The sequence below is a fragment of the Castor canadensis genome, chromosome 5, assembly GCF_047511655.1.
Source record: "Castor canadensis chromosome 5, mCasCan1.hap1v2, whole genome shotgun sequence".
NCBI lineage: Eukaryota > Metazoa > Chordata > Mammalia > Rodentia > Castoridae > Castor > Castor canadensis.
This window is the reverse complement of record NC_133390.1, coordinates 159,287,295-159,301,603: the sequence shown is the minus strand read 5'-3', so window position 1 is coordinate 159,301,603 and position 14,309 is coordinate 159,287,295. Positions and strand designations below refer to the sequence as shown.

Here is a 14,309-nt window from a genome sequence, read left to right as displayed (position 1 = left end):
AACCTATACGAAGATAAGTTCCACCCATACAAAAGCACTGTCTTACTCAATGCTGTGCTTCCAGGTTATAAAACAGGGCCTGGTTGTGCTGGGGGCGTGGCACAAGTAGTAGAGCACCGCCTAATAAGGCCCTGAGTTCAAACCCCTGTACCTCCAAAAAAATGAAATAAAAAAGTAAAACAGTGCCTGTCATATAATAGATGCTCACTTGATATTTGACTGATAGACTGATATAAGGACATTCGGTAACAAGAGCTATATTATCATCAACAGTCTTACAAAATGCTGAAAAAAGTTCTCATATGCCACTTTCTCCAAGAGTCACTTGCAATCTTCATTAAAAAAAAAAACTTGTAGATAAGATTATTCTCATTTTATAATTAAAAAAAAAACCCTAAGAGTAAAAAAATGGAAGGAATAACTGGTCAGTTGCAAGGCAGCAAGTGAACCTCAATCTGATTCCAAATTCTATGCTATGTTAGCTGCCTCCTAACTCATAAATTTTGAAGTAACAGCTCTGAGGGACACTTCCCAAATGGTAGGAAATAACGACACACAGGCCTCCAGCTTTCTGAGGGACAAAGAACAAAGAAAGGAACACAGGGCATACAAGGAGGACAACCCTATTGTATCCTTGATTTTGTCATGTATTCACTCCATCAAATGGGAACATCAGTTCTCCTTTGATGTTAATCATAATCCTGGTCTCCACAAGTCATGGGGCTAAAGCCCAATTCAATAGCCACTTACCAAACCCAAAGGCGATCTACTAAAGTTATCACATTCTCTGGGGACAGATTCCAGTTTCATTCACTTGTTAGTTGTGGAACTCAGGCATATTACTTGATCTATGAGTGCCTCAGTTTCTTCAGGTGTAAAATGTCAAGATATCCACCTTATAGATGGTCTTAAGGATTAGCTGGACCTCTAACCTATAATGCATTTAGTAGCAACTGACATTTTGTGACTATTCTATAAATTTTAACTATTATTATCATCATCATGAGCTAGATCCTGGGATACAGAGATGAAAAAGGCAAGGAATAACGTCTGAACAAAGAGCACAGGGTGTGAAACAGGGGTCAGGAAAAGTGACTCAGTGCAGTGAGCACAAAAGCCGAGAAGTGAGGTTTAGCTGAGTGTAGAGAAGGCAGCTGGCAAAGGTTTCTAAAAAAAGATGCTTGTGTTAGGTCCTGAAGAAAGTTCCAGCCTAGTGTGGTATTGCACTGCTATAATTCCAGCACTTGGGAGGCAGAGGCGAGAAAATCACGAGATTCAGACAAAACTGGGCTACATAGCAAAACCCTGTCTTTAAAAATGGAAATCATAATTAAAAAAAAAAAACAAAAAAAAAAACAGGGTGTGATGATGCATATCTGTAACCCTAGCTATTATGGAGGCAGAGATCCGTAGGATCAAGGTTCCAGGCCAGCCTGGTGAAAGTTAGTGATATCACATCTCAACCAAGCTTCGCAGTAAGGGTAGATAGGCTGATCACGCTGAGAGGCCAAGCCCGGAGCTACCTGAAAAGTAGCTAAAGTAAAGAAAAGGCTGGGGTCTTGGTTGCAGTGGTAGAGCGCCTATCCTCAAGCGCGAGGCAGGGTGGAGTGGGTGGGGATGAGTTAGTTCCAGGGCCAGGCTGCGGGGTGGCAGGTAGGACTGGGCTTTTGGACAGATCTCATGCAAAGCCGCAGAGCGCAGAGAGGCCCCGAGGCGCCGCAGCGACCGCGGCCAGGGCTGGCCGGCTGATGGACACTGGAGCCCAGAACAGTGGTGACGACACTAAGCGGAGGCGGGCGGGAGGGGGTCCTAGGACGGATCCCAGCTCCTCTCTGGGCCTCGCGTTCCTCCCAGGGGAAACGGGAGAATGCCGTCCAAACGGGATTCCCGCGGGCGTCCCGGGCCTCGGGCCGTTAACCCCGGCCCCTCCCGCCGGCCCCGGAGCCCCACCTCACCACGACGGCTCCCGCGCACTTCCGAAGCACTCCTCAGCTAAGCAGCGGCCGCAGACCCCTGGTGAGGCCCGGCAGGGGGCGGGGGTCCCGCTCCGGTTCACGCAAGACCCCGCCCCCCAAACTCCCGCCCTTTGCTTTGGGAAGGAGCCCGCCCTGCCCAGTAGCGCGCCTGTGACGGACTGCGCCGTGCAGGGCCCCCCGCCATGTTGGGTATTGGTAGCCGACTTACTTGAGAGGCCCAGAAGGGAAGGGGGATTATATCGAGATGTAAGATCCCTCTCGCGAAATGGAGACAGCCAGAGTGTCTGGATTCCAGCAAAGGACGTTCTAAAAAGAAGAAAAATACTTGGCCTCGACTACCCCCTTGGCTTCAGAGTTACATACTGCGCATGCGTAATGCCACCAGGTTCAGGGTACGCCTGCGCACTGTTTCACAAACCTACCCCCAGTGAAATTACAACTGCGAGAAAAGTGAGGGAATTCGCTCCTAGGTCGCGACAAAATCTGCAGGGCGACCAATTCCAGGGTTTTGTCACCTTCCGACCCTGCTGCTCCAAGCAGTCTCAGGCAACACAACACTCAGCCCTGTCTACAGTGTTGCCTTTGCCTGAATCGCCTAAATCGGACCGAAGAATTGCAGTTGGTCTATTTTCTGCGTGAGCATGACTGTCTATAGATGACTTTTTACCCCTCTATGAATGCAGACGTTATTCTCATAGCATTTTGTGCATAAATTATCAGTGTACTTTCTTAGAGTTGAAATTCTCAATTCTTAGCAGGAATTGAAAACAAACACATATGTAAAGAAGTTCTAAAGTGCACACGCTCAGATTCCATTCCTAAAGACTCAGTACACCAAGGGTGGGGTCAGGAATCTGCATTTTGGAAAATATACTAGATAGTTTTTTTAATCTTTTCGGTGGTACCGGAGTTTGAACTCAGAGCCTCGCACTTACTAAGCAGGCCTCTACCACTTGAGCCATTCCACTAACACTATTTTGCGATGGGTTTTTTTTCAGGATAGGGTCTCACGAACTATTTGCTCATGGTTGGCTTCCAACCGTGATCCTCCTGATCTCTACCTCCTTAGTAGTTTAGGGCCCCAGTGGTTTTGATGCACTAGGCACACATTTTGGGAACATGGAATGAGATTATGAGCTCCTGGATGAAAAGACTGCTATTTGGCCATCTGTCACTATAGCACCCAGCCTAAGATGTAGTATAAAATAGGTGCTCAAACTGGTGCTAGTGGTTTAAGCCAATAATCCTACTTAGGATGCTGAGTTTGGGAGGATCGCTGTTCGAGACCAGCCCGGGGAAATTCTTCGTGCGACTCCTCCCCGCCCCCCAACACACACACACACACACACACACACACACTCCCCAAAATAACCAAAGCAAAATGGACAAGAGGTGTGGTTCAAGTTGTAAAGTGTCTGATTTGTTAGCGCAAAGCTCTGAGTTCAAACCCCAATCCCACCACCCAAAAAAAGGTGTTCAGTAAATATCAAGTAAATTAACGGATGAATGGATCCACAAGTTAAACAGATAAGTGGTTAAGACACAAAGGGAACCCGAGAATGGGACACTTTGTTAAGAACTATATTGTGTCTGAGCAGGGCCAGTGCCTCACACCTGTAATCCTAGCTACTCAGGAGGCAGAGATCAGGAGCATAAGGGTTCAAAGCGCCCACGCAAATAGTTTGTGAGACCCTATCTTGAAAAATCCCATCACAAAAAAGGGCTGGCAGAGTGACTCAAGGTTTAGACCCCTGAGTTCAACCCCCAGTATCACAAAAAATAAAATAAAATAAAACTATATTGTATCTTTCTCATGTAAGAATTTCCCCAGGCAAAGCCAGCTGAAAGCCTCCTACCTCTGCCTTCTGAGTAACTAGGATTACAGGGGTGAGCCACCCGTGCTGGGCTCTGTAAGATCTTCTTAAGTTACTTTGAGGGGGAAAAAAGGTCGAGAAAAAGGGATATGGGGAAGGGTGGACACTGGTACTGAAAATCAAACTATTTAGAGAGGGAAAACATTTCTAGGCACTTGACAGAAAAAGATGCAAAGTGTCAGTGGTGAGGAGTCACTCCAGGGAAATAATCCCACCAGCCCTGTGCAAGAATGTCTCCTGCTACAAACCAACCTAACCATACCAAAATCTTTTCTGCTTCAGGACCCTTGCGCATACTACCTAGACCATTTTTTTCCCCTAGTTTTTGGCTTATCTGGAATCTTCTCCTTTTCAAGTCTCAGCTTAAAACAATACTTCCTCAGCTAGCTCTTCCTTTACCTTGCTATCTAAAGTAAAACTTACCCTGTATTTTCCATCATAGTTCTCTGTTTCTTTCATAGACTTTGACTAATGCTTGAGGCCCTGAGTACAGCAAAAGAAAAAAAGAAAAACAAAAAAAAAACCCAACTTATTTCTAGCATTTAGCATAGTCTGACACATGGTTGGTGCTAAATAAATATCGGATGAATGAATGAACAAAGTCACCCTCAGTGTTGTAAAAATTAACGCCATAAAATCCATTAGGAAATTAGACAGTATATTTTAAAGAGTAAACAGAAGTTTCAGATTACCAAGACATACAATAAAGGGTAAATGACCAAAAGACCAAAAATCGTATGTTCTCCCTCATATGTGGACATTAGATCAAGGGCAAGCACAACAAGGGGATTGGACTATGAGCACATGATAAAAGCAAGAGCACACAAGGGAGGGGTGAGGATAGGTAAGACACCTAAAAAATGAGCTAGCATTTGTTGCCCTTAACGCAGAGAAACTAAAGCAGATACCTTAAAAGCAACTGAGGCCAATAGGAAAAGGGGACCAGGAACTAGAGAAAAGGTTAGATCAAAAAGAATTAATCTAGAAGGTAACACACATGCACAGGAAATTAATGTGAGTCAACTCCCTGTATAGCTATCCTTATCTCAACTAGCAAAAACCCTTGTTCCTTCCTATTATTGCTTACACTCTCTCTTCAACAAAATTAGAGATAAGGGCAAAATAGTTTCTGCCAGGTATTGAGGTGGTGGGGGGGAGAGGGAGGTGGTGGGGGCAGAGGGGAGAAATGACCTAAACATTGTATGCACATATGAATAATAAAACAATAAAAATTTAAAAAATAAAAAATAAAAAAATAAAGGGTAAATGAGGTGGAAAGGGATAAAAACCACAGTGATCTTTGATTCAGTTTTTTTTTCCACCTGTGTAGCTGGGATGATAGGCACGCAATACACCGCTATGCCCAGGTTATTGATTGAGATAGGTATCTCATTAACTGTTTTTCCTGGACTGGCTTAAAACTTATCTCTGTCTCCCAAGTAGCTGGAATTACAGGCATGGACCACCAGCAGTTTTGTTTGTTTGTTCGTTTTGCCGGTACTGGGTGTTGAATGTAGAGTCTTGCAGCTACCTTTGTATCTTGTAAAGGGAAATTTATTCATTCTTTTACTCATTATTCATTCACCCAGCAAACATTTATTGAGCATTTGTTATGTTCTAGGATTGGATAGTAACACAATGCATTAACAGCAAGTTTGAAATTGTATTAATACAATAAAAGGGGTGTCAGAATGGCTCTAGTGGTACAGAGCCTGCCTAGCAAGTGCGATGCTCTGAGTTCAAACTCCAGTGCATTAAAAAAAAAAAAAACCAAAAAAAAACATAATAAGGTGGTATGAATGGGAACTATCTGGACCAAAGCAGAAAGTGGAGTCACTGATACGGAAAAGTAGGTAATATTGTCCCTTGGAGGTTCTCTAGTCACAGAGAGAAAACAGCCTTCAAACATCTTGCAAAATGCCAGTAACACCTGGGACAACAAACAGGTAGTCATAGTTTGAGGCCCAAGAGCCCTACTGGAAAAGACTAAACCAGACACAAATAGAGCCTGGCCATGTTCAGACCTGTCTGGTGATCCAGACTAAGAACGAAGGCCTTAAAGATGCTGGGATGGAGAGAAAGAGACACTGGATCAGTTGGAAGAAAATCAACCCTGGTTCCCCACACCCACACTCTCCAGTACCCTGGTGAACTGGGCTCCTTCCTTTCCATCCTAAATTCTATCTCAGGGAATGTACCTTATATCCTAACCCTTCCCAAGAGTGCTAATATGTACCCTAAACCCCAGTCTTGCTCATTGCCTTATATTCCTCATACCCCATGCTAAAAGGCAGCCTGGACTGATTGATTTTTCTTTTCTTTTTAAATTATATTTGTGAAATTTCAAAGTGAGGTGCTATATAACCACATTTCCCTTAAAAGCTTAAAGTCTGCTTTGAAGTTCTTAAACCCCTTATCCGTTCCAAGAATATGGAGGCACATGCTGGTAATGTCAGCACTGGGGAGAGTGAAACAGGAGGCTATCAAATTGAAGACCCCAGGCACAAGAAGCTAGGCATCTGACTACTGGTCATAGAGATGCCTTTTGCTGAGAAAACTACAGGAGAAGGGGCAATGAAAGCACCCCTTGATGCTTTGCTGATGAGCAGAGACAGATGACATAAACATCTGTGAGATCCAGAGAGCACAAAACCAGCTATAATACTAGACTTTTTCCTACCCCTTTTTCCATCATCTGATCCATGTCAACACCTGAGTGACTGAAGTGAGCTAACAATGACAGAAGGACAATCTTGGGAAACCCCCACATGTCCCTCTAGCTGAAAGCAGATAATCTGAAGCATTGTCTGGGCCACCAAAAGGATACCGTCTCTTATAGTAGGTTGTGAACAACTTTCTTGCTGTCCATCCACCTGAATCCATTCTTTCACCATTAAAGAAATGTTGACTGAGCACTTATTATGTGCCAAATCCTGAGCTGGACACTGGGAGGGACCCAGAGAACAATAACCCATGGATCCTGTGTAGAGCCTCAGTTTACAGAGTCACACAAGAGACAGGTGAGAAAACAAATATTTCACATGCATACATTGTAAATTCTGAAAAGAGAGAGTGGCTGGCCTCGCAGGGGCAGAGTTGTTATATTTTGATTATGAAGGATAAAGATGCTGAGTCGACAAAGTGGAGGGCATTCTGAACAGAACGAATGCAAAAGAATTTTTGGTATGTAAAAGTGTGGAGTCTCCTCTAGGAACTCCTCTTGCTCATTCCACTGCTTAGTTGAATTGTGTGACTCTCCCTGGATTGGATATCTAGACAATAATACAATCCCTTCTGTTAGCCAGATATTTTCTTCCTGCTCCTGACCCTGCCTCCAATCTCTTCCCACTGACCAAGCGTGGATCTAAGTGACCAACTCACCCACGCTTGACATTTGTCTTTTTTTAATATTTATTTGTTTACTTATTTATTATTGGGTTTGAACTCAGGTCCTTGTGTTTGCGAGGCACGTACCCTATTGCTTGAACCACTACACCAGCCAAGCTTGACATTTCTTGAAGTGGGTGGCATCTTTTTACCACTCTTCAGGACTTGGCCAATAAAGAATGATTAGTCACAGGTCTCACAGAGTCAAGTCTTCTTCTTTCGTAAAAACGGGCTCTTCAAATTTAAACTGGAGGATTTACCTACATCCTCTTGTGACACAGTAACTAAATTCTAAGGTTCCAGACAGGAACCAGGCAGAGGAATATGGCAGAAAGAATGCTGGACTTAAGTGGGACACATTCACCTGCACTGGAACTTCTGGCCATGCTTTGTGTTCTTCAGCAATCTACTTTCCCTCTCTGAGCCTTAAATTTCTCAACTGCAAAATGGGATTAACAGTATGTATTTACTAAGAAGATGGAATTAGATGAAGGAAATAGGGAATAGAAGGGGTCCAGCAAGGATCTGAGGTTTCTTTTTCTTTCTTTCTTTTTTTTTTTTTTGATGATGTTTGAACTCAGGGTTTCACACTTACAAAGCAGGCACTCTACTGCTTAAGCCACAGCTCCATTTTGGTCCAGTAATTTTTGAGATGTGATCTTGTGAACTATTTCCCCTGGGCTGGCCTCAAGCCATAATCCTCCCCATTTCAGCCTCCCAAGTAACTAGGATTACAAGCATGAGTCATTGGTGCCCAGCAAGATCTGAGGTTTCTGAACTCAAGATTGACAAGGTTTGCAGGTCCCTACCTGTTAACAGTGGTTACCTCTGGGGAGAGATTGGGGTGTGTAGGGAGAGCAAGATTCATTCTCTCTCTTTCTTTTTTATTTTTTTAAATATTTCTTTTCTTTCGTTCTTTTTTTTTTTTTTTTTTGGTGGTACTGGGGTGTGAACTCAGGGTTTCATGCTTGCTAGGCAGGTGCCCAAGCAATTGAGCCACTCCATCAGATCTTCTCTTTTTTTAAACAGTCTTGCTATTTAATCCAGGCTCGTGATCCTCCTGCCGCAGCCTCCTGAGTTCTGGGATTATAGAAGTGTACCACCATGCCCAGCTGGTTTAATTTTACAATGAAAACATATCCCATATGGAGAGCATACATCAATAAAACTTTTTAATTTATATTACTGTGATGCATGGTATCTTCCAGGAAGCTGATATGAGTGGTTGCTTCTGAGAGCACTGGAAGATCTGGGTCTGGGTGGAAGGGAGAGACTTCCTTGTGGCATTCCTTCTTATTTATTTTTATATTTTATATTTTTGGTTCTGGGGATGGAACCCAGGGTCTCGTGATTGCTAAGCATGTGCTCTACTACTGAGCGACACCCCTAACCCTACTCCTTGTACATTCTTTTGTGCTGTTCAAATTTTCTTCATTGTGAGTTCATATTACTTTTCTTTCTAACATCTATTTTTTAAAAAGGGTTTTAGCTGGGCATTAGTGGCTCATGCCTGTAATCCTAGCCCTGCCAAATAGTTCTGCGAGACCCTATCTCAAAAAACCCTTCACAAAAATAGGGCTGGTAGAGTGGCTCAAGGTGAAGACACTGAGTTCAAGCTACCACAAAAAAAAAAAAAAGTTTTAAATTGAAAAACTAAAGAATTTTATTAATCATTTTTATTTTGTTTTTTGGCAGTACTGGGGTTTAAACTCAGGCCTCACACTTGCTAGGCTGGCCCTCTACTACTTGAGTCACTCTACCAGCTTTTTTGTATTGGGTATTTTTGAGGTATGGTCTCATAAACTGTTTGCCTGGGCTGGCTTTGAACTGCAATCCTCCTGATCTCTGCCTCCTGAGTAGCTAGGATTACAGGCATGAGCCACTGGCAAAATATTTTTAGTAAAGAATAAAAGTGAAAAATATACGGTTATTTTGAACACGCACCCCTGTCTGCAACACACACACACACACACACACACACACACACACACACACTCTCTCTCTCTCTCTCTCTCTCTCTCTCTCTCTCTCTCTCTCTCTCTCTCTTCCAGATTCAGATTGCATTACTTCCTTGGAGCCCAGCTGGAGGGATGCATTTATGAGAGGCCCACAAACTCTAACCAGATGCAGTTGCTGAGGATACCAGCAGGGGGAGCCATTGAGAGCTCGTGCTCAACTGAGCTGTTTGAAAAGCACAAACCAGAATGGTGACTGGGTGAAAGTGTGTAGAGGCAGCTCTATGCATGTCAGGGCCCTCTGGGCATCCCTAGATAGGGGCAGCCCAGGCCCACTGATTAGAAGAGCACAGATGGAGGGCTAGGGTCTCTGAATCCTCCTCCCCTACAGCTCCTCCTCCAGTGTGCAGGCTGGTCAGTCATCCTTGCTGCGGGAAGAGCACTGGATTCATAGTCAGATGCCTGAGTTGAGCCCTGGCTCTGCCATTTCTAGGTGTGTAAGCTCTGCCTGTCACTCATCTTCTCTAAGACTCAATTTTCTCATTTATGAGACAGGGACAATATTAAATATGCAATTTTTAAAAAAACCTATAATTTACAGAGCACCTACTATATACTAGTCACGAAAAGAAAAGCGATTTGCATATATAAGTACAAGCATTTATAAACACTCTGTGAAAGAGGTATTTTTATTCTAACTTTAGTAGTAAAGAAACAGGTTCAGATACGTGACATTTTAAAAATGAAAATAATAACTAATATGTAATACTATTTATGAGACACTGAACTTTAAGAAATTTACTCACTACCACCTTACGAGGCAGGGTTTTGTTTAGGTATATTATTATGGAACTGAGGCACCAAGAGAGTTATTTACTTTAGATTACACAGTTGGTAAATTGGGGAGCCAAGATTTGAAGGCAGGTAGTTTAGCTTTTAGTCACTGTTATACCTCTCCTGCTTAAAATCCTCCATTAGATTTCCCACTGCTCTAAATATAAAATTGAATTCCCATCTACGGCCTGCAAGGCCACATATGATGCAGTTCCCACACCATCTGACTTCATCTCTTATCACTCAACCCTTCGCTCACTCTGCTTCAGCTAAATCAACTTCTACGGTTGTGCCCAGCACAATCCTACCTCAGGGCCTTTGCATTTGCTGTTCCCTCTGTTTGGTATACTCATTGTTCAGTCTCAAAACCTGTTTCAGTGATTATGTGTGCTAGACCAACTATAGAGAGATCTCAGGAGGTTCTGATAGCATAAGGAATGTGAAGCCTCTTTAAAAATTGCTAAGTGCTTGAATAAAAAAAAAATCCAAGGGATTATTATTATTATTTGTTTCACTATTTGCTCATCTAGTAATCTAGTAATACTGGCTTACTGAGTTTATAAGGATGTTTGTGAGGTGCCAGTGAGATAATGGATGGGGAAAGATTTATAAAAGTTAAAGGCTCTACATAGTGGAAGGGACAGTAAAGATTATTTCCATGCCAGTGGCTTCCCAAGGCTCCCATCCTCTACCTCAAATTTGACATTAATATTGCTGACAGGATGGGGGTGGGGGGAGACCACAGGGGACCCAGGGACTCTGTGTCCCAGTAATTAAACATGTCGGGACTGAAGGGCTGCCAGCAGCAGCATCTGGTTGCAATTACCAGAGGGGACCAAAGTGATTAGTCACCTTTATAGTGAGAGCCAAGCAGGAACCCTGGGCTCCTCCCTGGAGAGGGCCTTCCAACCAAGCTCAGTCCCTTTCCCTGCTCCTACCCCACTCCTGGGTATTCTCTAGTCTTCAGACAATAGCGTCTGCCCTGAGACTCCTCCATGTCCCCAAAGTTCTAGCCTACTGGACAAGACCTTGGCTGAAAGTTAGAATATTCTAATATCCCCCCACCACTCTCACTTATCATCACTTTCTAGAAACCAGAGCAAATTTTTTTTTTTTTTTTGTGGTACTGGGGGTTGAACTGAGGGCCTACACCTTGAGCTACTCCACCAGCCCTTTTTTGTGAAGTGGTTTTTTTTTTTTTGAAATAGAGTGCACTATCTGCCTGGGCTGGCTTCGAACCGAGGTTCTTCTGATCTCTGCCTCCTGAGTAGCTAGGATTACAGGCATGAGCCACCAGCACCTGACCAGAGCAGAATTCTTAATATAACATGTGTTGAAGCAGAAATTAGGCTTCAAATAATAATCTAAGATTTCTGAGTTTTCAACACAGTTATCTGCAAAATGGGTATACTAAAAGTACCTTCATCAAAGGGTACTTGGGGAGATAAGTAGATAAAAATACAAGTGTCTACTTCAAAAGGAAGTGCTAAAAATAGTTATTAAAATTTGTCATGTTGTAGGCTAATTTTTTTTGGCAGTACTGGGGTTTGAATTCAGGGCCTCATACTTGCTAGGTAGGCACTCTACCTCTTGAGCCACACTGTCAGTCCTAAACTAATAATTTTTTTAAACAATTCTCTTCATTGAATACCCACAAAAATCCCGAGTGAAGTAAGTACTGTCATTATCCCTGTTTAGAGTTTCAGAGCGGTGAGAGGATTTCCAAGATCACATAATGTGTAAATAACCGAATCAGTAGTCCCAACAAGGTTTGTGGGATGCCAGAACAAGGGAGAAATACCAGAAAGGACTGGTTAAAGGGGGCAGTCAAAGGGAAAGCAGTGATTGAGCGTGGCTTAGCCCTAGGTTTAATCCCCAGCACCAAAAGCAACTATAACAAACCAACAACAAAACAAAACAAAACCCTCATACTGAGTGTTTAAGTGGCCCACCAGTCCTTTCATGTTGATGCTCCTGGGGTCACTGATCTTCAAATCCAGCAGCATCGCTTAACTCCCAGCAAGTGATAGCGCCTGCCTAGCAAGCACAAGGCCCTGGGTTCAAACCCTGGTATTGAAAAAAAGTTAAAAGACAAAACCAGGTCTGTTCTTTATCAAACCAGGTATAGGGATATCTGTGTTACTTGACCCATTCATCCTTTATTAATTTGATGGAGCTTACAAAATGCCTAAAAGTGGCAAGATGGAATGCAGAGAAGGCCTGATATGTTTAAAATGATGGCTTTTGTGTTCAAGGGACAGGTGAGATTCATTCATTCAAGCAACACATACTGAGGCTCTGCTGTATGCTGGGCCCTATGCCAAGCACTGGGAATAATTGAAAGACAAACATGGTGTAGTCTAGTTATAATCTAATGGGAGAGACAGATATGTGCATAAATTATGATAGGCACAAGGAATTAAGTTATAATAAAAATATGAAAAGAGTACTTAAGAGTAGAAGAACTGAATTATTTTAGAGATGGGGGCAGAGAGACAAAGACTGGATGGACTTTAAGCTGTCAGAACAGAAAGTAGCACAGAAAATGTGTGCTGGCAGTTTGGAAGTTATGTGTATGTGTGCCTTTTCTGGGGGATGAGGGAAGGCTTCGTGAGTCGGCACTTATTCAATGGTTAGATTTTGTTCAGCTAGAGGGAAGGTTGGAATGGAGAGATCCTGGGGGCCTAGAATTCAGTTATTTATTTATTGGCAGTATTGGGGTTTGAACTTAGGGCCTCACACTTGCTAGACAGGCGCTTTAGCATTTGAATCACCCTGCCAGCCCTGTTTTTGTGCTGGTTATTTTCGAGATAGAATCTTGCAAACTATTTGCCCGGGCTGACTTGGAACCATGATCTTCCTGATCTCTGCCTCCTGAGTAGCTAGGATTACAGGCATGAGCCAGGGCACATGGCTAGAAGCCAGTTATGAGAGAATTATAACAGGTCAATCAGTGAGGAGGACAGAGTGTGGGGACAGTGACGGAGACAGTAGAGAGTGAGGGATGTCAGAAAGGACTGGCTAACAGGTAAAGTCAAAGGGAAAGCAGTGATTGAGCATGTGCTTAGCCCTAGGTTTAATCCCCAGCACCAAAGACAACAATAACAAACCAACAACAAAACAAAACAAAACCCTCACACTGAATGTTCAAGTGGTCCACCAGTCTTTTTCATGTTGATGCTCCTGGGGTCACTGATCTTCAAATCCAGCAGCATCGCTTGGCTACTCCAACTCCCAGCATTGCTTAAAACAAAACAACAACAAAAAGCTCAAGAAGGACGTCTACCTGACTACTGCTTCTCCTACTGCCATGCTGCTCACAGTATGACAAGTGTGGTGGTAGAATGTCAATGACAAGTGAATGACAAGTGTGGTGTGGAGTCATTGGCTCCATCAGGGAATCAGGAAAGGTTTCCTGGAGAAGGTAAATTTCCCTGCTGAAGCTCAGGATGAGAACTCCAGATGTGAGAGTAACAGAAGGGGATTCCAGGTGAAGAGAACAGTTTCCCTTGGAAAATTGTTCAGGGTCTCTATGGAGCAGGCTCTCCAGAGGACAGGGGGAGCTTCAGTACTTCACCAAGGCTTCAAGAAGGGGTTTAAGAAACCCTTGAATCTAGCTGTAATTAAGACCTACCTCTTCCCAAGCTATCAGAAAAGCATCATGCAGGAATCACTTTTCCAGCCTCCTGCAGGGGTCGCTGCTGCCCCAGGCTGGAGCTGCCACCTCCGGACTCAGCCAATTTGTTCTAAGAAAACTCTGAGGACATCTTTGCTGGGGTGGTGGGAGAGGTACACCCTGGACCTGCCTCTAGCCAAGGAGAAGTTTCCAGGGTGGCAGTGTCCCCAAGTCTGAAGGAGGGATACACCCTGGACCTGCCTCCAGGCTCCAGGGTGGCAGTGCCCCTAAACCTGAAAAAACCATCAGAGCTCAGCCAATGGTATTTGGGGGGGGGGGAATGTGCACTGAGATTTTTTTCTGTCTCTGGGTCAACAGAAGTTTATTAAAATAAAGGAAACTGTGGGTAAATGCTGCCATCTGTGCCGCCCCCCCCAACACACACACACACACACACACACACACACACACACACACCAAATCAGGTCCCAGACTAGACACAGGGTTGAAAATGCTTTAAAAGCACTCCAAGGACTTCACTGAAAATATATCCTCCCCATGCCACTGCGGCTTCAGATGTCTGAGCTCTCTGCTCAGCATCTCTCTTTAGGATGTTGGGGTGGACTGCTTGGAGAGGTGGAGGTGAAGACCCCTGAGTCTGCTCCGG

At 43.8% G+C, this 14,309-nt stretch overlaps 2 protein-coding genes across 13 annotated transcripts in view; one reads left to right on the top strand and one right to left on the bottom strand.

Annotated features, from left to right (window-relative positions):
• The window catches only part of Cep250 (centrosomal protein 250), a 56,360-nt gene extending 54,011 nt beyond the window's left edge, over positions 1–2,349 (bottom strand). For 3 of the 11 annotated variants that reach the window (XM_020156840.2, XM_074074629.1, XM_074074630.1), the window contains exon 1: positions 1,951–2,116. The gene's annotated coding sequence lies outside the window, so the exon portion shown is untranslated. Of the gene's footprint in view, positions 1–1,950; positions 2,120–2,184 lie in introns of those variants that run through there. The other 8 variants (XM_020156834.2, XM_020156832.2, XM_020156837.2 and 5 more) reach the window with 5 other exon arrangements.
• The window catches only part of Gdf5 (growth differentiation factor 5), a 61,581-nt gene that overhangs the window by 42,506 nt on the left and 4,766 nt on the right, over positions 1–14,309 (top strand). The gene's annotated exons all lie outside the window — the stretch shown is intronic.